The sequence below is a fragment of the Triticum dicoccoides genome, chromosome 5B (genome assembly GCF_002162155.2).
Source record: "Triticum dicoccoides isolate Atlit2015 ecotype Zavitan chromosome 5B, WEW_v2.0, whole genome shotgun sequence".
In the NCBI taxonomy this organism is placed as follows: Eukaryota; Viridiplantae; Streptophyta; class Magnoliopsida; order Poales; family Poaceae; genus Triticum; species Triticum dicoccoides.
In genome coordinates this window covers 327,892,365-327,915,636 of record NC_041389.1, presented here as the reverse complement: position 1 = coordinate 327,915,636, position 23,272 = coordinate 327,892,365, and positions in this window count along the sequence as shown.

Below are 23,272 nucleotides of genomic sequence, written 5' to 3'. Positions count from 1 at the left end.
TTTGAAAGTGAAGAAATTGGTGTGACCTTGAAGACTTGGCAATCATTCTAGGAACATGAAGCGTGAAGACTTTTGTTTTCGTTTTTTCATTTTCTCTTTCTTGAATCAGAGGAAACATCGTACTGTTAAAGGGGGCCGAGGAAATACTAAGGAAAAATTTCCATGTGATGCTCAACTCAAAATCCTACACCTACCAATCCCTTTGAGTGAAGCCATTGGAAATCTCATACAGTTCAGTCATATTCTTCAGTGACAGAGACGAAGTTCTTCTGGTCTCTGAGGAATTTGTTCTGACTGAGGAGTTAGGAATTCACCAGTATGAATTGCCTACACAGCGAGGAACATGATAGCCCTGAGGATTTTGATAGTCAAAATTCTGACCGTTGTTGTGCTGTGCGCCAGCGGTTCCAAAATATCTACCCACCTAACGGCCATATCAGACAAGGGAATTTATGTCTTATCATGTCGGGCTGCTCCCTAGGCTATAAATAGCCGCCCCCTTCAACCACTAGCTGGTTGGCTGCTCCGAGAGAAACTGACACTTATCAATTGAGAGCATCCCATCCTCCGAGGACTTTGAGCGAAAATCATCAAGTGAGGAAAACCCAAAACCCAACACCTACAAACCCAAAGTGATTGAGCATCACTGAAGAGATTGATCCTGCATGGATCCAACGCTTGTTTCCTTTGAAGACTGTGCTTCTTCCAAACGGTTAGGCGTCAAGGTCTAGAGCATCCAAGAGGAATTGTGGATCGCCGAGTGACCGAGTTTGTGAAGGTTCCAAAGTCACCTGAAGACTTACCACGAGTGATTGGGCGAGGTATGTGTGACCTTAGCTCAAGGAGAATACGGTGAGGACTATGTGTCCAGGACTGGGTGTCCTCGAGTTTAAATACTCAGCCGCTCCAACCAGATGTACAACTGAGACAGCAGTTGGAACTGGTCTACCAAATCATTGTCTTCACCAAGCCTACTGGTTCTATTTCCTCAACTCTTTCATTTCCTCATGTCTGTTGTTGTGTGCTTGTTCATATCTGTTTGAAGACTTTGACTGAAGACTTTCTCAATTTCCTCAGATCAATTTCTTCAGTCTGTCCGTCTTCTTTCTTGTGTTATCCTGTGTTTACGCTTTCTGTACTCCGTGCTTGTCTTCATTTCATCATGATGACTATGCTTGTGTTCTGTTATATTTACTTATGAGTATTTATTCCGCTGCTAGTAGTTCTTCATTTAGGAATTTCCTCACCAGCAAATTCCTCAGTGAAGAAGTCATAAAAATCACCTATTCACCCCGCTCTAGTCGATATAACGCACTTTCACTAGCAATGTGCCCGTGCGTTGCGATGGATCCAAAGTAGTAGAATAGTAGTATTTGTTCACAAACTTGAAAGAAATCACTATTGTTTTGATATACTCCTAATATATTACTCCCTCTGTACCTAAATATTTGTCTTTCTTGAGATTTCAAATGGTGAAAGCATAAGTGCTCCCTAGGTGGTTTTGGTAATTAATGTCAACATATCTCTTCTTGGACTAACACTTTTATCTAGTATATTTCAGATAAGTTCAACAATGGAGTGGCATGGACTAAAGGATGTGGGAACTCCTTCAAGATGCTAAGGACAAAGGATTGGCTCAAGCTTCAAGCTCAAGACTCTTCATTTTACATTTTAGTGATCCAAGATCACATTGAGTCTATAGGAAAAGCCAATACTATCAAGGAGGGATGAGGTGTTGCTTAATGAGTTTCTTGCTCCACAATGCTTAGTGATATGCTCCAAAACCCTCAACTACTTTCCCACTTACACACATGTGTCCTAAAACCTAAAGTCAAACTCGGCCCCACTGATTCTTTCTATCCGGCGCCACCGAGTTTGGATGTCATAGCCACTGCCACAAACCCTAGGCAAATCGGTCTCACTGATAGGGATCTCGGTCTCACCGAGATGGGATTGTAATCTCTCTGTGTATGTCCATTACCAAAATCGGTCTCACCGAGTTTGAGCAATCGGTACTACCGAGATTACAATGCAAACTTCCTGGTTAACTTATTACCAAAATCGGTCCCACCGAGTTTGTGTAATCAGTCCAACCGAGTTTGCCTGACCAACTCTCTAGAAAGCTTATTACCAAAATCGGTCTCACCGAGTTTGTGTAATCGGTCTCACCGAGATTACGTTATGCCCTAACCCTAACCGAATCGGTCCTACCGAGTTGCATATCGGTCCCACCAAAAATCCTAACAGTCACTAGGTTTACTAAATCGGTCTGACCGAGTTCATTGATTCGGTCCCACCGAGTTTGGTAAATTGTGTGTAACGGTTAGATTTTGTGTGGAGGCTATATGTACCCCTCCACCTCCTCTTCATTCGTGGAGAGAGGCATCAGACTGAACCTACACTTCCAGCATACATTTTCTCAGAGAGAACTACCTACTCATGTGTTGAGGCCAAGATATTCCATTCCTACCATATGAATCTTGATCTCTAGCCTTCCCCAAGTTGGTTTCCACTCAAATCTTCTTCCCACCAGATCCAAATCCCATGAGAGAGAGTTGAGTGTTGGGGAGACTATCATTTGAAGCACAAGAGCAAGGAGTTCATCATCAACGCACCATTTGTTACTTCTTGGAGAGTGGTGTCTCCTAGATTGGCTAGGTGTCACTTGGGAGCCTCCGACAAGATTGTGGGGTTGAACCAAGGAGTTTGTAAGGGTAAGGAGATCGCCTACTTCGTGAAGATCTACCGCTAGTGAGGCAAGTCCTTCGTGGGCGACGACCATGGTGGGATAGGCAAGGTTGCTTCTTCGTGGACCCTTCGTGGGTGGAGCCCTCCGTGGACTCGCGCAACCGTTACCCTTCGTGGGTTGAAGTCTCCATCAATGTGGATGTACGATAGCACCACCTATCGGAACCACACCAAAAACATCCGTGTCTCCAATTCCGTTTGAATCCTCCAAAACCCTTCCCTTTACATTCTTGCAAGTTGCATGCTTTACTTTCCGCTGCTCATATACTCTTTGCATGCTTGCTTGCTATGTATTGTAAATGCTAAATCTGTGCTTAAACTCCACTTAAACTTAAGGAAACTTAAAAACTGCAACTTTGGTACTTAGTGTCTAATCACCCCCCTCTAGACACCTCTTCTCAAGGTCCTACAAGTGGTATCAAAGCATTGGTCTCCATTGCCTTGGTTTAATCACCATTGGAGGAAGATGGATGAGTCTACTTTGGGGAGTCTTAGACATAGAGTACCTATTCTCGATGGAGAGTATTTTCATGAGTGGAAAAATGAGATGCTTGTAATCTTCAATCAATATCATTTGAACAAGTACATTGCTAGGCCTTGTGCACCTCATGTTGATCCTATGCATCCTACCCATGATGAGTCAATTGACATGATTAGGAATCTTAGAACTGCTGAACTTATCATTAGAGGATTGCCTAGAAACTTGATTGGATGTTTGCCTACTCTTAAGTGTGCTTACACTATATGGAAATTTCTTGAGAAACGCTTTCCAAATTATTCCTTGAAAAATCTTGATGAAATTCTTCATAAGTCCATTGCCTTGAGTAAGATGAATACTAGTGATCCTATGTTTGGTGTTCGTCTATTTGAGCTTACAAACCTTATGCGTGCCAAAGGAGATGTTGGAATTATTAGTGATATTATTTCCGAAGCTATAAAAATTCATAAGCAAGATCATTGTCAAACTCACTCTAATGAATCACCCTCTCTAGGATTTGATCCACCACATGACGATGTTGAACATGGATACTATGATGAGGATGATGATAGTGACTTCGATCTTGATGATGCAATGAGACATTTTGGCCTTATGGCTAATCTTCGGGGATATATGTGAGGAGGAAAGGAATGTGTTCTTGATAGTGGATGTACCGATCACATGACCGGAGATAAAGACATGTTTCGTGAGCTTGCTGAAAATGATAGTCCTCGAAAGTATGTCACTTTCGGTGACAACTCAAAAGGTAAGGTGGTTGGCCTCGGTAAGGTGGCCATATCACATGATAGCTCCATACAAAATGTCATGATCGTTGAATCTCTTGGATACAACTTACTTTCAATATCTAGACTTGCTGATTTCGGTTTCAATGTCCTATTTACTGAAGTAGATTGCCAAGTGTTTCGTCGAGATAATCATAAAATGGTCTTTACCGGTGTGCGTAGAGGTGATCTATACATTGTTGATTTCACTAAAAAGGCTCAACCTAAAACTTGCTTCATTGCTAAATCCTCAAAAGATTGGTTATGGCATAGACGACTAGGTCATGTTGGTATGCGAAACCTTGACAAGCTTATTAAAGGGAATCATATCCTTGGAGTTAACGATGTCATATTTGATAAGGATAGACTTTGCAGTGCTTGTCAGGCAGGTAAACAGGTTGGAGGAAGGCATCCCATGAAGAACATCATGACCACAAGGAGGCCACTCGAGCTACTTCACATGGATCTCTTTGGTCCCAACTCCTACAAAAGTCTCAGTGGAAATTCTTTTGGTCTAGTTATAGTTGATGATTTTTCAAGATTTGCGTGGGTGTTCTTTCTCGATGATAAATTGCAGGTCCAAAAGATCTTCTGTAGCGACCCGACCCGAATGGGTCAAGTCTCTGTGCTTACGTGTCATCCCTGGATCGGTATGCTGACACACACAGTACTCGAGGATTTATAACAGAGGTAAATCACATGTATAAAGTAACGTAAATACTATTACCTCAATCCAAAGTAGCGAAAGTAACAAGGTTGTGGATTCCCATCAACACCAACGGCAAAGTTGAGTATAGGAAATCGTAACCCTAACATATCACTTACTCGTCGTAAGATCCTGCAACATGAGACGTTGTAGCCACAGAGGGTCAGTACATTGAATGTACTGGCAAATTCACACCATAGAGCGATGATGAATAAAGGCTATCACTACATGCATATTTGGCTGGTGGAAAAGCTCTATGGTTACAGTTTTTGCGAAAAGCCAATTTTTCCCTACTGCAAAGGAATAAATTTATTTAACTATCATGGTGGTTGTTAAACATTGAGAATGGTTGGCAGCATTCTCAATCCCAATTAAAAGTACTCATTAAAACCCAACAATATTAATGAAAAGTAACATGATGAGATTCACAGGAAAATCAAGTACTAGATACTCAAGATGTCCATAACCGGGGACACGGCTAATCATGATTAGTTTGTACACTCTGCAGAGGTTTGCACACTTTTTCCACAAGACTCGATCGCCTCCGTTTGATTTCTCGCACTGCATGATGTTTGAGAAACGGATGACCGAGACATAGTCTTTCGGAAGCGCTAGCACCTTACATGTGGGTAGACCGGTACACCTACTTTCCCCTACATCTGCTAGTCTACCCGTAAGAGTTCGCACAACTTAATCAACTATGCCAGAGCCCATAATGGCTTGTGGCTGCACACGGAAGTTTCTAGTTTGAATAATCTCATGATCCCTTTGAGCCTGGGTGGCGGTCCAAAGAAATACAGGCAAGTCCTGGAAACCCAGGTGCCTAGACAGGCAAGTCCTGGAGTAACCAGGTGCCTCAATCCACCCAGATGTGTGTTTAAGTTGCCACCTTAAATAAACCATTAATTAACAATCTCACATCTGTCATGGAAATTCACTCACCCAATCCACGTCTACTAGCATAGCATGGCATAATAAGCAAACGTAGAAGTAACTCCCAAGGGTTCGAAAATAAAATAGGTAATAGGTGTTACCTCAATCTACTTCCCAAAACCCACAATTTAATACAAATCCTAATCATGCAATTGTTTGAGGATTGATCTAATGCATAAAAACTGGGTATGAGAAGAGGTATGATCAAAGTGTGAACTTGCCTGCAATGTTGATGAAGATGATTCGCACTCAAAACTCTTGATAGTTCTATTCGTCACACTCCGGTCAATCTATCGTGAGCAAGCAATAGTAACCACACATAAGCAATCACTCAAAAGATCGGAAAGAACGAAGAACACAATTAGGAAAACATCAAAATCAATCAAATAACTCTTGCAACATAAAACAATTTCTAACAGTACCAAAATTAAGTGAATTTGGCCTTATCATAAAGTTTAGGTCAAGAGCTTCGAGTTGCAAAAAGAATCACTCAAATCGGAGTTATAAAACTCAAGTTACGATCAAACAAATTCAAATACAAATCTGATCTAATTCAAATTTTAAACTTTCAAAAACATGTTTAAGTTGTTTTACTCGATAGAGGAGATCATAACGAAGAAGTGGGCATTGGTTTCGTTGGATTTGGATAAATGGTTGAAAAGTAGTGATCGTTTGAAAAACAGGGGCCAATCTGTACATAAAATATTCACGGATGGGTCCCTGGCCTAAATTAAACAGAAAAAGAAAAAGACTAAATAGTGAACGTTCACTACAAAAACCTAAAAAAAACAGATCCCGTCTAGGGTTTTTATAAAAAACCGAAGTGAAAGAAAACCGGGTCGGACCGGGGGTCGGTTTATACCGGTTCGGGCGATCCTTCGTCGAAAACCGGCGGCGGATCTCCGGCGGCTTCCCGCGGCGGCGGGCGGCGGTGAGGAGCGGGGCGACGGCTGCGGCGGTGGTGGCGACGGCGAGGTAGCAGGGAAGGGGCGGCGCATCGAGGCGAGTCCAACGGCGGCGTCAGCGCCGGTCGAGGGCGGCGGTGGAGCTCGGGGCAGGGCGGCAGGGCTGCGGCGGTGGTGGCGAGATCCGGCGGCGGCGGCAGGGGAGAAAAGAGGAGAGAGGAGGCGGCGGCTTCACCTTTTAAAGGCGGAGGAGGGGGCGGTGACGTGGGGAAGGGGGCAGAGGAGGCAGGAGGCGGCACGGTGGCGCCGGTGGTGTCGGGCGGGAGCTGGACTCCCCGCTGGAGGTCGGGGACGACCCGGGTGCGGCGTCGGGCCGGCTGGCTGTGGCCTGGCTGGCTGGGCCGGCCCGGTCCGGTCGGTCCAGAAGATTTTTTTAAAAAAAAAGAATTTCCAGAAAATGATAAATAAAAATAAACCACCAAAATAAAAACAAACTATAGGCACATTATATATCAAAATTTTCAGAAAAAGATTTTCTACGACATGTACATTTTTCTAAAGTCAAATAAAATACACATAAATTCAAATAAAACAAAGAGTGCTTCTGCCCTAGTAAAATCCAATAAAAATCATTTTTTAAATACCAAAATTAATTCAAATTTATTTCTCTCCAATTTTCTGATATAGGGAATCATGTTACCCTAATTTCTGTATATTTTATTTTTGGAGAAAAATAATTTGAATAAAACCCAAATAACTCCAAATTGAAAATAAATTCAAAAGAACTTTGAATTTAATTCTTTGAAACTCCCAACTCATATTTCATATGTTTTGAAGAAGTCATTTTATCTTCGCTCGTGAAAATCATTGAGTTGCATAAAGTTCCTGGGTTGGAAATATTTTCCAAATGAAATTCAAATATTTTCAACACCCCTTGTCATTTAAATAAATGGAAGAAGTCATGTCATCTTCTCTCCAGGGTTTTGTGTTTGAAAAGAATTTGAATTTATGAAGATCATAAAAGCAAAAAATGAAAGTTTGGGAAAGTCCTTTTATTCCCTCTCATTTAACTTTCAAAAAGTTTCGAATTTCACTCAATCAATCACCCAACAATCAAACAATCAATCAAATCTATCTATTTAATATAACATTCCAAAATTTAGAATTTTGGGATGTTACAAACCTACCACCCTTAAAATGAATCTCGTCCTCGAGATTCGGAGAGGCTAGCAAGAAATAGGTTAGGATAGGGGGTCTTCTCAAAATCCATCGATCATCACTGGGGTCTCGGGTGCTACCATCCTTAGAAGCATGGTTACGATCTCATCAATACTCATATACTCCATCCTTATTCCTGACAGTGTTGGTCTTCTCAGATCTCGGGAAAATTCCTTCTCTGGGCTCTTTTGGTAGCGGCATAACTTTTCCTCAATACTTCTGTCCTTTCATCTTGGTACAGTTATACCGAGACTGGGTCTTCTTAGCTGACGGGTCTGGCGCCAATACTAAACAACAATCGATATCTCATGGTGGTCAGCCATTTATGGTTTCTCCTGCAGGAAATGGGTCTGGGCTGAACCTCACCATATGACCTACGATTGGCAACAACTGCCGTGTACAAGGGAAAATACTTATACCATTCTAAGGTTTCAACAAGGTTTTGATCGTCGTCTCTCTACTATAGGTAAGTCACTCAGATTTACCGTCCCACATAGCAAGGCGAATAATAAGAGTAAGTCGGTATGGTGATCAATCCATCCCGCACCCAAATCATTATCTTGTATATGGTTTAGCGAATCTCGCATGCTAACACTCGGTCATCCTCACAAGCATTGCAGAATTTCTCTTGTCAACGAACCAAGTTCGGATAAATCCATTGATTCTGCAAGCCAAACAAACATCTATCGTTTTCTTAACAACTCTCAGGTTTGGCGTTGCTCCTATAAAATCGTCGGTGGGTAAAGGCATATCCTCTTCCAAGGGTTTTCCTTCAGCAAGAGTGTGCTTGCTTCTTGGCAGGTCCTGGGGCCTGTGGGTTATGGCCCATCTCATCACTTGTAAACCTTGAACTCATCCTCTGGGCAACTGATCATTATTCCAACATTCAGCTTCCAACTTCCTAGCATACTTAAAATCCATCCAATTATAATGTCTTTCTTCCTTCTATTACACCAAACTAGGACGTGATTACTCAGACTTATCATGGAATTTCCATTGATCCATATTTCCAACGTCATACCTCCTTTATATCCAATAGTAATACATCTCTTCATCCTCGTGGGATGTCCCACATACCGAGATAACAACTTATACTTATGAAGTCCATACTCCACTTCGTGGAACATCATTATCCTTTCCAGGGTCAAGTGTCCTTACAGGAGAATATTGGCCATCTCTGCATGGCACTTCTTCAACTGGAAAACGTGAAACACATCATGAACTCCTGACAGTCCTTCGAGTGACTCCAACTTGTTGGCCACTTCTCCCATACGCTCCAAAACTCGGTATGGTCCTACAAATCTCGGGGCTAACTTTCCCTTAACTCCAGATCATTTAACTCCTTGTAGAGGGGACACACGAAGACATGCTCTGTCTCCAATTTCATAGACTACCTCCTTGTGTTTTTGAGTCTGCATAACCCTTCTGCCTGGACTGAGCTACCTTCAGTCTATCTCGAATCCACTTAACATTCTCTTCTGAATCCTTGATCACATTTGATCCAAATATCTGACGGTCTCCAACTTCATCCCACATCAATGGTGTCTGGCTCCTTCACCCATACAAAGCTTCAAAAAGGGGCCATCTTCAAACTGGCTTGGTAACTGTTGTTGTATGAGAACTCAGCGTAAGGTAGATTATCATCCCTACTGGATCCATAATCTAGTGCACGTGCTCTCAACATGTCCTCCAGAATCTGATTGACTCTCTCGATTTATCCATCTGTCTGCGGATGAAAGGCTGTACTGAACTCTAGCCTAGTACCCAAAGTATGGTGCAGCTGATTCCAAAACTTTGAGGTAAACTGTGTTCCTCTATCGATGGTCCTCGGAACTCCATGCAGACATACATCCTGGTCAAATATATATTGGCCAACTTCACACTTGTATAGGTGGTTTTCACTGGGACAAAGTGAGCCACTTTGGTCAAGCGAATCAACTACTACCCAGATAGAGTCATATCCCATTCGTGTTCTGGGAAATCCGGTAATGAAATCTATGCCAAGTTTATCTCACTTCCATTCGGGTATCGGCATAGGCTGTAGTAATCCTGCTGGCTTCTGATGCTCTGCTTTTACTCTCTCTGGCATACATCACCTACGACTACATACTCCACAATATCCTTCTTCATACCAGTTCACCAGAAACACTCCTTCAAATCCAAATACATCTTGGTGTTTCCAGGGCGAATCGAGTATGGTGAGTCATGAGCCTCCTGAAGTATTTACTTCCTGATCTTTGCATTATTGGGAACATATACACGGTCCTCGAACCATAAGATTTCGTGCTCATCCTTACGAAAACATTTGGACTTTCCTTTGCTCATCCTCTCTTTTAACTCAGCAATCTCTTTGTCATCCTTCTGAGCTTCACGGATCTTTCCCAACAATGTAGACTGAAGTTCTATTGCTGCAACAAAACCTTTGGGAACAATCTCCAACCGAAGTTCCCTAAAAATCCTCGGCTAACTCCTTTGGCCTCCACTTATGAGGGTATTCATCCTTGTTTTCTTTATGGTTGTGTCCTATTTCTCCACAAAGCATGTATGCACAAGGTTTCTTCATATCACTTCCATAAGGCTTCAACTTCTGGGACACAAACCGAGACATTAGCAGAGTCAACTTAAATTCTTCCCAAACGGTTACTCCTTGCCATCCATTGATGGTTTGATACATCCTCCACCAAGTAGTAGCAACTCTTACAAAGCACTATAGAGTATGCTGGGTCATATCCTTTTCGGCCATAGAGTTATTCTTCATGTGATCCTCCATGTTCTTTATCCATCTGTCTGTCTCCAGTTGACTCATCGGTCCAGAAAATATAAGCTCATCTCCATTCATCCTCTATTGGGTCCATGGGTTTGGGGTGGGATAAGAGAGATCGAGAGGGATGCACACAGTACAAACAATAGTTTTGAAAAGACAGATTTTATTGTGGCTGTCGGAAAAACAACAAACAAATGACAGCTCACAATCGTCGCATCTAACGTAAGTATATAACAGGGGTTTGGTCTTCTAAAGGTCTATAGATCTCAACGCCATCAAACTCTTCAAGTCTTGTTCATGTCTCCGATGGCTTCTTCTGATCATGCTTGTCCTTCTCAAGTTCTTTTGCCAAATCATCTCAGTTGACGCAAAGTCTCTCATGACATCCTTTAATATTTCTCGGGTTGCATTCCAAACTTCTGGGTTTCAACATCCTTGGCATGAACCATGGTACTACTGTTCTTCAGTTCCTGACAAATCTCCGGTATCTCGAGGTCTTACTCCTTCAGCTTGGCTACTTCAGCTTCTAGTTTCCCGAGTTCTTCACGAATTGCCTCCTTGTAAAATATGACTTCAAAAAGTCCGTCCTAAAATCCTTGATGTAATATTCCAGATCTTGGCGATACACCAGCTAAAGTTAAAACTTCATCCTTTGCTGACAGATGCTCCATCCAATCTTTCCATGCATCTGCATGCTTAACTCCGCGTGGTGACAATAGCATAGGCAAACGATAACATCATGAATGTCCATGTTTCTGCTCTTGTTATTTCCATGAGCTATCATTCCATAGTTGATATCTCCTGCCTTAGGGTTTTCTTGACAAAACTTTGACTGGAAATTCTTCATATTCTCCTAGTCTTCAACAGTTGTAGTTTCCATTATCATAATGTATGGTAAAATCCTCTTCATTCCGAATGGTCTTAGTTGTCCGATATCTTGTACTCCTGGGAGTGGTCTCATCAGTCGAATCTCCATGGGGTCAAAAGGGGAAAGGGGTATAGTCTCACTAAAGGGAATATTTGAATAAGCTCAGAAAAGAAGAGAGGTAAAAGATTATTTTGAAAAGAAAGTTGTAGAGAAAAATCTTTCCTATGGCTTGCCAGTTTCTAGGGTCACGTCCTACAGTCAACATGTGCTCTGATACCATCTTGTAGCGACCCGACCCAAATGGGTCAAGTCTCTGTGCTTACGTGTCATCCCTGGATCGGTATGCTGACACACACAGTACTCGAGGATTTATAACAGAGGTAAATCACATGTATAAAGTAATGTAAATACTATTACCTCAATCCAAAGTAGCGGAAGTAACAAGGTTGTGGATTCCCATCAACACCAACGGCAAAGTTGAGTATAGGAAATCGTAACCCTAACGTATCACTTACTCGTCGTAAGATCCTGCAACATGAGACGTTGCAGCCACAGAGGGTCAGTACATTGAATGTACTGGCAAATTCACACCATAGAGCGATGATGAATAAAGGCTATCACTACATGCATATTTGGCTGGTGGAAAAGCTCTATGGTTACAGTTTTTGCGAAAAGCCAATTTTTCCCTACTGCAAAGGAATAAATTTATTTAACTATCATGGTGGTTGTTAAACATTGGGAATGGTTGACAGCATTCTCAATCCCAATTAAAAGTACTCATTAAAACCCAACAATATTAATTAAAAGTAACATGATGAGATTCACAGGAAAATCAAGTACTAGATACTCAAGATGTCCATAACCGGGGACACGGCTAATCATGATTAGTTTGTACACTCTGCAGAGGTTTGCGCACTGTTCCCACAAGACTCGATCGCCTCCATTTGATTTCTCGCACTGCATGATGTTTGAGAAACGGATGACCGAGACATAGTCTTTCGGAAGCGCTAGCACCTTACATGTGGGTAGACCGGTACACCTACTTTCCCCTACATCTGCTAGTCTACCCGTAAGAGTTCGCACAACTTAATCAACTATGCCAGAGCCCATAATGGCTTGTGGCTGCACACGGAAGTTTCTAGTTTGAATAATCTCATGATCCCTTTGAGCCTGGGTGGCGGTCCAAAGAAATACAGGCAAGTCCTGGAAACCCAGGTGCCTAGACAGGCAAGTCCTGGAGTAACCAGGTGCCTCAATCCACCCAGATGTGTGTTTAAGTTGCCACCTTAAATAAACCATTAATTAACAATCTCACATCTGTCATGGAAATTCACTCACCCAATCCACGTCTACTAGCATAGCATGGCATAATAAGCAAACGTAGAAGTAACTCCCAAGGGTTCGAACATAAAACAGGTAATAGGTGCTACCTCAATCTACTTCCCAAAACCCACAATTTAATACAGATCCTAATCATGCAATTGTTTGAGGATTGATCTAATGCACAAAAACTGGGTATGAGAAGAGGTATGATCAAAGTGTGAACTTGCCTGCAATGTTGATGAAGATGATTCGCACTCAAAACTCTTGATAGTTCTATTCATCACACTCCGGTCAATCTATCGTGAGCAAGCAATAGTAACCACACATAAGCACTCACTCAAAAGATCGGAAAGAACGAAGAACACAATTCGGAAAACATAAAAATCAATCAAATAACTCTTGCAACATAAAACAATTTCTAACAGTACCAAAATTAAGTGAATTTGGCCTTATCAGAAAGTTTAGGTCAAGAGCTTCGAGTTGCAAAAAGAATCACTCAAATCGGAGTTATAAAACTCAAGTTACGATCAAACGAAGTTCAAATACAAATTTGATCTAATTCAAATTTTAAACTTTCAAAAACATGTTTAAGTTGTTTTTACTGGATAGAGGAGATCATAACGAAGAAGTGGGCATTGGTTTCGTTGGATTTGGATAAATGGTTGAAAAGTAGTGACCGTTTGAAAAACAGGGGCCAATCTGTAAATAAAATATTCACGGATGGGTCCCTGGCCGAAATTAAACAGAAATAGAAAAAGACTAAATAGTGAACGTTCGCTACAAAAACCTAAAAAAATAGATCCCGTCTAGGGTTTTTAAAAAAAACCGAAGTGAAAGAAAACCGGGTCGGACCGGGGGTCGGTTTATACCGGTTCGGGCGATCCTTCGTCGAAAACCGGCGGCGGATCTCCGGCGGCTTCCCGCGGCAGCGGGCGGCGGTGAGGAGCGGGGCGACGGCTGCGGCGATGGTGGCGACGGCGAGGTAGCGGGGAAGGGGCGGCGCATCGAGGCGAGTCCAACGGCGGCGTCAGCGTCGGTCGAGGGCGGCGGTGGAGCTCGGGGCAGGGAGGCAGGGCTACGGCGGTGGTGGCGAGATCCGGCGGCGGCGGCAGGGGAGAAAAGAGGAGAGAGGAGGCGGCGGCTTCGCCTTTTAAAGGCGGAGGAGGGGGCGGTGACGTGGGGAAGGGGGCAGAGGAGGCCGGAGGCGGCACGGCGGCGCCGGCGGTGTCGGGCGGGAGCTGGACTCCCCGCTGGAGGTCGGGGACGACCGGGGTGCGGCATCGGGCCAGTTGGGCCGTGGCCTGGCTGGCTGGCCGGCCCGGTCCGGTCGGTCCAGAAGATTTTTTTTTAAAACAATTTCCAGAAAATGATAAATAAAAATAAACCACCAAAATAAAAACAAACTATAGGCATATTATATATCAAAATTTTCAGAAAAAGATTTTCTACGACATGTACATTTTTCTAAAGTCAAATAAAATACACACAAATTCAAATAAAACAAAGAGTGCTTCTGCCCTAGTAAAATCCAATAAAAATCATTTTTAAAATACCAAAATTAATTCAAATTTATTTCTCTCCAATTTTCTGATGTAGGGAATCATGTTACCTTAATTTCTGTATATTTTATTTTTGGAGAAAAATAATTTGAATAAAACCCAAATAACTCCAAATTGAAAATAAGTTCAAAAGAACTTTGAATTTAATTCTTTGAAACTCCCAACTCATATTTCATATGTTTTGAAGAAGTCATTTTATCTTCGCTCGTGAAAATCATTGAGTTGCATAAAGTTCCTGGGTTGGAAATATTTTCCAAATGAAATTCAAATATTTTCAACACCCCTTGTCATTTAAATAAATGGAAGAAGTCATGTCATCTTCTCTCCAGGGTTTTGTGTTTGAAAAGAATTTGAATTTATGAAGATCATAAAAGCAAAAAAATGAAAGTTTGGGAAAGTCCTTTTATTCCCTCTCATTTAACTTTCAAAAAGTTTCGAATTTCACTCAATCAATCACCCAACAATCAAACAATCAATCAAATCTATCTATTTAATATAACTTTCCAAATTTTAGAATTTTGGGATGTTACATCTTCAAAAACTTCGCTAGGAAGGCCCAAAATCAATTTGAAGTGAAGATCAAGAAGGTTCGCAGCGACAACGGAACGGAGTTCAAGAACGCAAATGTGGACACCTTTCTTGACGAAGAAGGGATTTCACACGAGTTCTCAGCTACGTACACACCTCAACAAAACGGAGTTGTTGAGAGGAAGAACCGGACGCTCATCGAAATGGCGAGGACGATGCTTGATGAGTACAAGACACTGAAGCACTTTTGGGCAGAAGCGGTTGAGACAGCTTGCCATGCAACAAATCGCTTGTATCTTCACAAGCTACTCGGCAAGATGGCATACGAGCTCCTCACCGATAACAAACCCCAAGTTGGATACTTTCGAGTATTCGGCTCAAAGTGCTACATTCTTGATAAGCATCATCGTTCTAAATTTGCTCCTAAGTCTCATGAAGGTTTCCTACTAGGTTATGGCTCAAACTCTCACACTTACCGTGTCTATAACAGTTTCACCCGAAAGGTGGAAGAGACGGTAGATGTGAAGTTTGATGAATCTAACGGCTCGCAAGTAGAGCAATTACCAATTGATGTAGGAGACAAAGATCCTTCGGAAGCAATCCAAGACTTTTCTATTGGCAAGGTCCGTCCAATGGAGGTGAAGGAGAGTACCTCGTCCGTGCAAGTGGAAGCTTCTACTTCACGACAAGGTGAACCAAGAGTTGATACGGAAGCATCCACAAGTGGGACACACCAAGATGAAGAAAACGAGGAAGTGCATCAAGACGAACGTCGACAACCTCCTTCTCCACCACGACAAGAGAACGACAACGCCAACAATGAAGAAGGCCAAGAAGAAGAACAAGATGAAGAAGAAGTTCAACCAAAGAACAAGCAAAAGCTTTCATGAGTTCGAGCAAGAATTGCTAAAGATCATCCCGTCGAGCAAATCTACAATGATATTCAAACCGGGAGAATCACTCGCTCTAAAACTCGTTTAGCTAACTTTTGTGAAAACTATTCTTTCATCTCTAGCATTGAACCTATGAAGTTTGAAGAAGCATTGGAAGATCCGGATTGGATAAATGCTATGCATGAAGAGCTACACAACTTTGAGAGGAACCAAGTTTGGACATTGGTTGAGAAGCCCGACAACAACCACAACATCATCGGTACCAAATGGGTGTTTCGCAACAAGCAAGATGAAGATGGACAAGTAGTTCGCAATAAAGCACGTCTTGTCACCCAAGGCTACACACAAGTCGAAGGTATGGACTATGGTGAGACTTACGCTCCTGTTGCTAGACTTGAGTCCATTCGCATCTTACTTGCCTATGCTAATCATCATGATATCACCTTGTACCAAATGGACATTAAAAGTGCTTTTCTAAATGGTGAAATAGAGGAGGAAGTTTATGTTAAGCAACCTCCCGGCTTTGTCAATCCTAAGAAACCCAATCATGTTTACAAACTTCACAAAGCTCTGTATGGTCTTAAACAAGCTCCTAGAGCATGGTATAAATGCTTGACCAGGTTCCTTATTGAAAAGGCTTTGAAATTGGGAAAATTGATTCTACTCTTTTTACTAAAAGGGTTAATGGAGAACTATTTGTGTGCCAAATCTATGTTGATGATATTATATTTGGTTCAACTAACCCTCATTTTAGTGAAAAGTTTCGGAAGCTAATGTCGGAGAAGTTTGAGATGTCTATGATGAGTGAACTCAAATTCTTTCTTGGGTTGCAAATCAAGCAAACTAAGGAAGGTACCTTTGTTTCACAAACGAAGTACACCAAGGACTTATTCAAGAAGTTCAATATGCAAGAATGTAAAGGTATGTCTACACCCATGCCTACTAGTGGACATCTTGACTTGACCAAAGATGGTGAACCGATTGATCAAAAGGTTTATCGCTCTATGATTGGTTCATTGTTATATCTATGTGCTTCACGTCCCGATATCATGCTAAGTGTGTGCATGTGTGCACGATATCAAGCTGCTCCTAAAGAATGTCATCTTAAGGCCGTGAAAAGGATAGTGAGATACTTAATCCATACACCAAATTTTGGCATTTGGTATCCTAAGAGGGCCTCTTTCGATCTTGTTGGCTACTCCGACTTGGACTATGCCGGAGACAAGGTTGATAGAAAGTCCACTTCGGGTACTTGTCAATTTCTTGGTAGATCTCTTGTGTCTTGGTACTCCAAGAAACAAAACTCGGTATCCTTATCCACCGCCGAAGCGGAATACATTGCCGCTGGTTCATGTTGTGCTCGATTACTTTGGATGACCCAAACTCTTAAATATTATGGGATATATGTGAGACATGTTCCATTGCTTTGTGACAATGAAAGTGCTATCAAAATTGGTCATAATCCTGTACAACATTCTCGAACTAAGCATATTGAAGTTCGTCATCATTTCATTCGAGATCATGTTGCTAAGGGTGACATTGATCTTAAACATGTTCGCACCGAAAAGCAATTAGCGGATATATTCACTAAACCTCTTGATGAGAAAGTGTTTTGCAGGTTAAGAGGAGAATTGAACATCATTGATGCTTCAAACTTGGAGTAGAAACTCCATTGGATACATGCAAGACATGAGCTTCTGACTAATCCTTGATATTTCTCTTATGATGAAAATCTTATGTCTTGGATATATTTGGATCTTGCATGTTATCTAACCCATGTAGGTACTTGGTTGAAACAAATTCCATGAGATTGTAAACTGCTCACATCTTGAGCAATCTCTATATCACCAAGTTTCTACACTATGGTGGTTGAAGACAAGGAAGCACGAAACCATTCAAACATATCCTTTGACAAATTCTACGTTGAGCATCATGATTGTCATTTTTGGATACACAAGTGCTCTTCCTTTCAAGAACTAACCCATGTAGGTAGATGGGCCCAAATTCCAAGTGGTGCTCCCAACTCTTGATGAACTACATCAACCATGAGCAACCCACACAAGTTCAACTACATGGACACCACCACCAACCAAGGTATGTCATTCCATCTTAGAGAAGCTTTACTCCAAGTTATGAGCTAAAGCAACTCGACAAGATGTGAATACATCAAGATGCTTAAACAAAAAATGGCAACCCCATTTTGAGCTTAAACGATGAGTATGACCTATGATCAAGTGATCTCACTTGACTCCTAAGTCAATATACTCTAACATAGGTGACTTTGTCGCCGACCATCTCTAGATGAAGTTCTATTGTGTTCTTTTCTGTGTTTTTGCATTTGTCTCATGCATATTTGTTTCAAAAAAAACTTCATCTAGATTTCTTTCTGTTTGCTCTGCATTTTTCTGCATTCCAATTCCTTGCAAATCTTTGTGAGATCTTACTAGTCTAGCGAGCTGAGGTGACAAGTGTTTTCTCTGTGATGAACTCGGTTTCGCTGATTTGTTGTTTTCGGTCCAACCGAAACCTTTCGGTACAACCGAAGCATACAACTCGGTGCCACCGATTTCACAACAGGAAAAACAATTTGCCACAAATTCTGTGTTTCTTCTGATCCAGCTCCACTCAATGAATCTTGTCCTCTACAAGCATCACATTTTTATCATTGCTTTGTGCTATGACTCAAGGACCAAACCCATTCGACAGATTCCAGAAAACCCTTCTTGGAAATTGATGTCAAAAGGGGGAGAGAGAGATCACATCAAAGCTTATCATTCAGAGAGAGATCACATCAGAGAAAGAGCATATCTTCAGGGGGAGAGAGATCCTCAGGGGGAGAGAGAGATCTCCAGGGGGAGAGAATACTTAAGTAGAAAGTATTTCTCAAGGATCCCAGATGCTTGGTGTTCAAGAGGAGAGATGCCACATGTCTTCTTGAGGGGAGAGACATGTTCATATGATCTTTTGTGCTTATTTGCATTAGCTTGCATTAGCTCTGTTCATCATTTATATCTTTCAGCTCTGATTTTCTATTCTCTATCTTCTCCCAGTATCCCATGCTAGATTCAGGGGGAGCAAGACATCTAAGGGAAAGAAATCAGTTAAATTCATTGCATATCTTTACTCTTGGGGACATGTCTAATCCAATGTGGTACTTAGTACTCACTCTCTACATGTCATCCCAGTCTTGGTATTCTTGTAGTTTCTTTTGTTTGCTCTTGCTAGTACATGTACCTGTGTTATCTAACCTTGTTTACGCAGGTTCATTCCATCCTAAGCCAACTCAAGACTACAAGGTAAGTATACGCATCACAATCATGTGTATGAGGAATTCTTGCTGATGTACATACTGTTTGGAAGAAGGACTCATGAGCATGAAGGTATTTTCTTTAATATTCTTTGCTCTGATGCATATGGCCAAGATACATGTAACATTGCCTACTCTATCATGGTTATGCTCTCACATGCTTCTATATTCCATATTTACATGATTGCATACATGTAGGGGGAGCCTATGCTTGTTACATGTCTTTCCAAAGCTTTACTTGCTATTCTTTATATCTTTATCTAAAGCTTTGATGTATGTTGTCATCAATTACAAAAAAGGGGGAGATTGAAAGCACAAGTGCTCCCTAGGTGGTTTTGGTAATTAATGTCAACATATCTCTTGTTGGACTAACACTTTTATCTAGTATGTTTCAGATAAGTTCAACAATGGAGTGGCATGTACTAAAGGATGTGGGAACTCCTTCAAGATGCCAAGGACGAAGGATTGGCTCAAGCTTCAAGCTCAAGACTCTTCATTTTACATTTTAGTGATCCAAGATCACATTGAGTCTATAGGAAAAGCCAATACTATCAAGGAGGGATGAGGTGTTGCTTAATGAGTTTCTTGCTCCACAATGCTTAGTGATATGCTCCAAAACCCTCAACTACTTTCCCACTTACACACATGTGTCCTAAAACCTAAAGTCAAACTCGGCCCCACTGATTCTTTCTATCCGGCGCCACCGAGTTTGGATGTCATAGCCACTGCCACAAACCCTAGGCAAATCGGTCTCACCGATAGGGATCTCGGTCTCACCGAGATGGGATTGTAATCTCTCTGTGTATGTCCATTACCAAAATCGGTCTCACCGAGTTTGCGCAATCGGTACTACCGAGATTACAATGCAAACTTCCTGGTTAACTTATTACCAAAATCGGTCCCACCGAGTTTGTGTAATCGGTCCAACCGAGTTTGCCTGACCAACTCTCTGGAAAGCTTATTACCAAAATTGGTTTCACCGAGTTTGTGTAATCGGTCTCACCGAGATTACGTTATGCCCTAACCCTAACCGAATCGGTCCTACCGAGTTGCATATCGGTCCCACCAAAAATCCTAACAGTCACTAGGTTTACTAAATCGGTCCGACCGAGTTCATTGATCCGGTCCCACCGAGTTTGGTAAATTGTGTGTAACGGTTAGATTTTGTGTGGAGGCTATATATACCCCTCCACCTCCTCTTCATTCGTGGAGAGAGGCATCAGACTGAACCTACACTTCCAGCATACATTTTCTGAGAGAGAACTACCTACTCATGTGTTGAGGCCAAGATATTCCATTCCTACCATATGAATCTTGATCTCTAGCCTTCCCCAAGTTGCTTTCCACTCAAATCTTATTTCCACCAGATCCAAATCCCATGAGAGAGAGTTGAGTGTTGGGGAGACTATCATTTGAAGCACAAGAGCAAGGAGTTCATCATCAACGCACCATTTGTTACTTCTTGGAGAGTGGTGTCTCCTAGATTGGCTAGGTGTCACTTGGGAGCCTCCGACAAGATTGTGGAGTTGAACCAAGGAGTTTGTAAGGGCAAGGAGATCGCCTACTTCGTGAAGATCTACCGCTAGTGAGGCAAGTCCTTCGTGGGCAACGGCCATGGTGGGATAGACAAGGTTGCTTCTTCGTGGACCCTTCGTGGGTGGAGCCCTCCATGGACTCGCGCAACCGTTACCCTTCGTGGGTTGAAGTCTCCATCGACGTGGATGTACGATAGCACCACCTATCGGAACCACGCCAAAAACATCCGTGTCTCCAATTGCGTTTGAATCCTACAAAACCCTTCCCTTTACATTCTTGCAAGTTGCATGCTTTACTTTCCGCTGCTCATATACTCTTTGCATGCTTGCTTGCTATGTATTGTAAATGCTAAATTTGTTCCTAAACTCCACTTAAACTTGAGGAAACTTAAAAACTGCAACTTTGGTACTTCTCAACAAAGGCATCCAAGGCTTCCAGCCGGTTGAGGAAGGCCAACATCATAGCGTCCTCACTGGCCTTGTAGATACCTATGTACACGATTTTCTCATACGCGTGGATGTGTAGGTCGACGAATTCTTGCAGGGCGAGGCGCCTCACGGCGAGCGCGACCTCCAGGTGGACATTCTTCGTGGCGTCGGCGGGCAGTCGCAGGGCCACCAGTGCTTGAAAGAGGTTCCGGCCATGGAGGCCGATTAGGGTGGTAGGCAATGAGGAGCCCGGGCGCGCGGGCTGGAGGAGTACGGCGATGTTGTCCGTGAGCTTCTTGAGGACGGTGAACTTGTTGCTGGTGGCAACGATCATCTGGTCCAACTGAGAGTCGTAGTTGGCGTCGACGGCGGCCATCCACCAGCCGATCTCCAACACCGTCTGGAGACGATCCTCGGCGCCATGCCGCAGGCCAGCGTCATGGACCATCTGGCGTAGCCGCTGGCCGCTCACGCGCATCGCCGCCATGGGTCTAGAGCGAGCTCTTTTGCGCTTAGTGTAGGTGCTTAGGCAAATGCTTAGGTGCGTACGATGTGGTAGATGCATCAAAATGGAGGGGCGCCTTTATATGAGGGCAATGAGGGCAAACTGCATTGTATTCACATCGTGCAGCCTCTTTCCCGGACCTCCTCCCATTACTTCCCTCATGCATTAATTGAAGGATGATGCATTGGCCGTTCAACATATCAGGAACCGCTACTCCCTCCCTCGTATGCATTAAAGCCGTATCGGGAACTACGCCACCCGCTGTCAAATCGAATACTCCCTCCGTCTAGGTGAGTATTAAGTCAATTTACGAAAATCAAATACTAGCAAACACATAGGCATGGTGCATTAACTCTCACGTTGTTTCTTATTTTTTGACATAAATAGAGGAATCAACCAAGAAGAGATGTGGATTTTATGCTTTTAATGACTTGAGACTATCAAACATGACATGCAGTGGTCAGTTCGTCGCACAAGAACAAATACAACCCACGTCAGCACACACGCATCTTATAGCATCACATCCAATGGCTATAAAAGATGAATGAGACCAAATTATATCTCATCTAGATGAGTTCTAGCAAAACTATATTAATAATACTTAGTACTCCTGCGCCATGTATCATATATTAGTATCATGTAGTACTTTATTTATTGCCATGTATGACACATAGTTCACGAGCGCTCTCTATATGTAGCACCTTTTTTTTAATTTCAAGTTTTGCTCCATGGCGCAATCCATCGATACTACTACTGTATAAAAGTGGAGTATATACATTTTTTAAAAGGCTAGAGGGCGGGGCAGTCTAGCTCGGTCGGTTTCACAAGAGGCGAGGGCCTTTGTGATTTGATGGCTCATTAATGCTGTCAAATCGAATAGTACTGCGCCGCCCGCTGCACGCCCGGCGCCTCCATTAAACCCCTCCGTTAAACCCGCATGCAAACCAAGAATCCTACTCCGGCCACACGTCCGTTCATGAGCGGGCTGGAATTAAACGCAACACTGGCCGAGCTCCTCCCGTCCGCCCTCAGTTTAAACGAGGCCAGACGCCGGCCAAACTCTACCGTCCGCCCTCTATTTACACAAGGCCAGACAGACAGCGGGCAAGAATCGCACCCCTCCGCTGCTCCCCATCTCCTCCTTCACCATTTTCTCCACCCTTCCGATGGCTTCTGATGAGCCGTTCTCTGGCATCTTACCCGACTGGGTGGCCCGCCGAGCCCTCCGGATACGGGCGAGGCCGCTCGGTGCTTCACCAACCTCGCTTGGCCCGACGGAGCCAGTTTCCGCCCCAAGCAGGCACGTGGTTCAACAACTCGCCGCTCCAGTTCAGCTCGATGAGGAGTGGCGAGTTGCTCCACGCCGGCACGGCGGCGAGCACGCCTGTACGGGCGTCGTTGCTGCCGCGTCATACCGCGCCACCAGTGTCTGCGGTGGCCGCACCTCCCGTGTTTGTGGGCGCGCCTCCCGTGCCTACGACAGCGCCATGCAGGCAGAGACAGAAGCCGGGTGCGTGGAGAGCGACGAGTCGGTGGCCAGCTTCTCCATGTCCGCCGCCATCATCGAGGATAAGTAGAACACGGGAGGCTACCACCACTTGGGACCCATGAAGGCCACCGCCGAGGCGATGCCCGCGGATTCAGGTGGTTTCTTTGCTGCTTCGTCTCTTCCGAGGACCTTCGCCGACCCCGCAAGTGTCTGACGGACATGAGGAAGACAAAGGGATCCGTGGGCGGCCATTTATAACTAAAATAAGTCTAGAGATATCCATTTCTAGGACAAGTATTTCC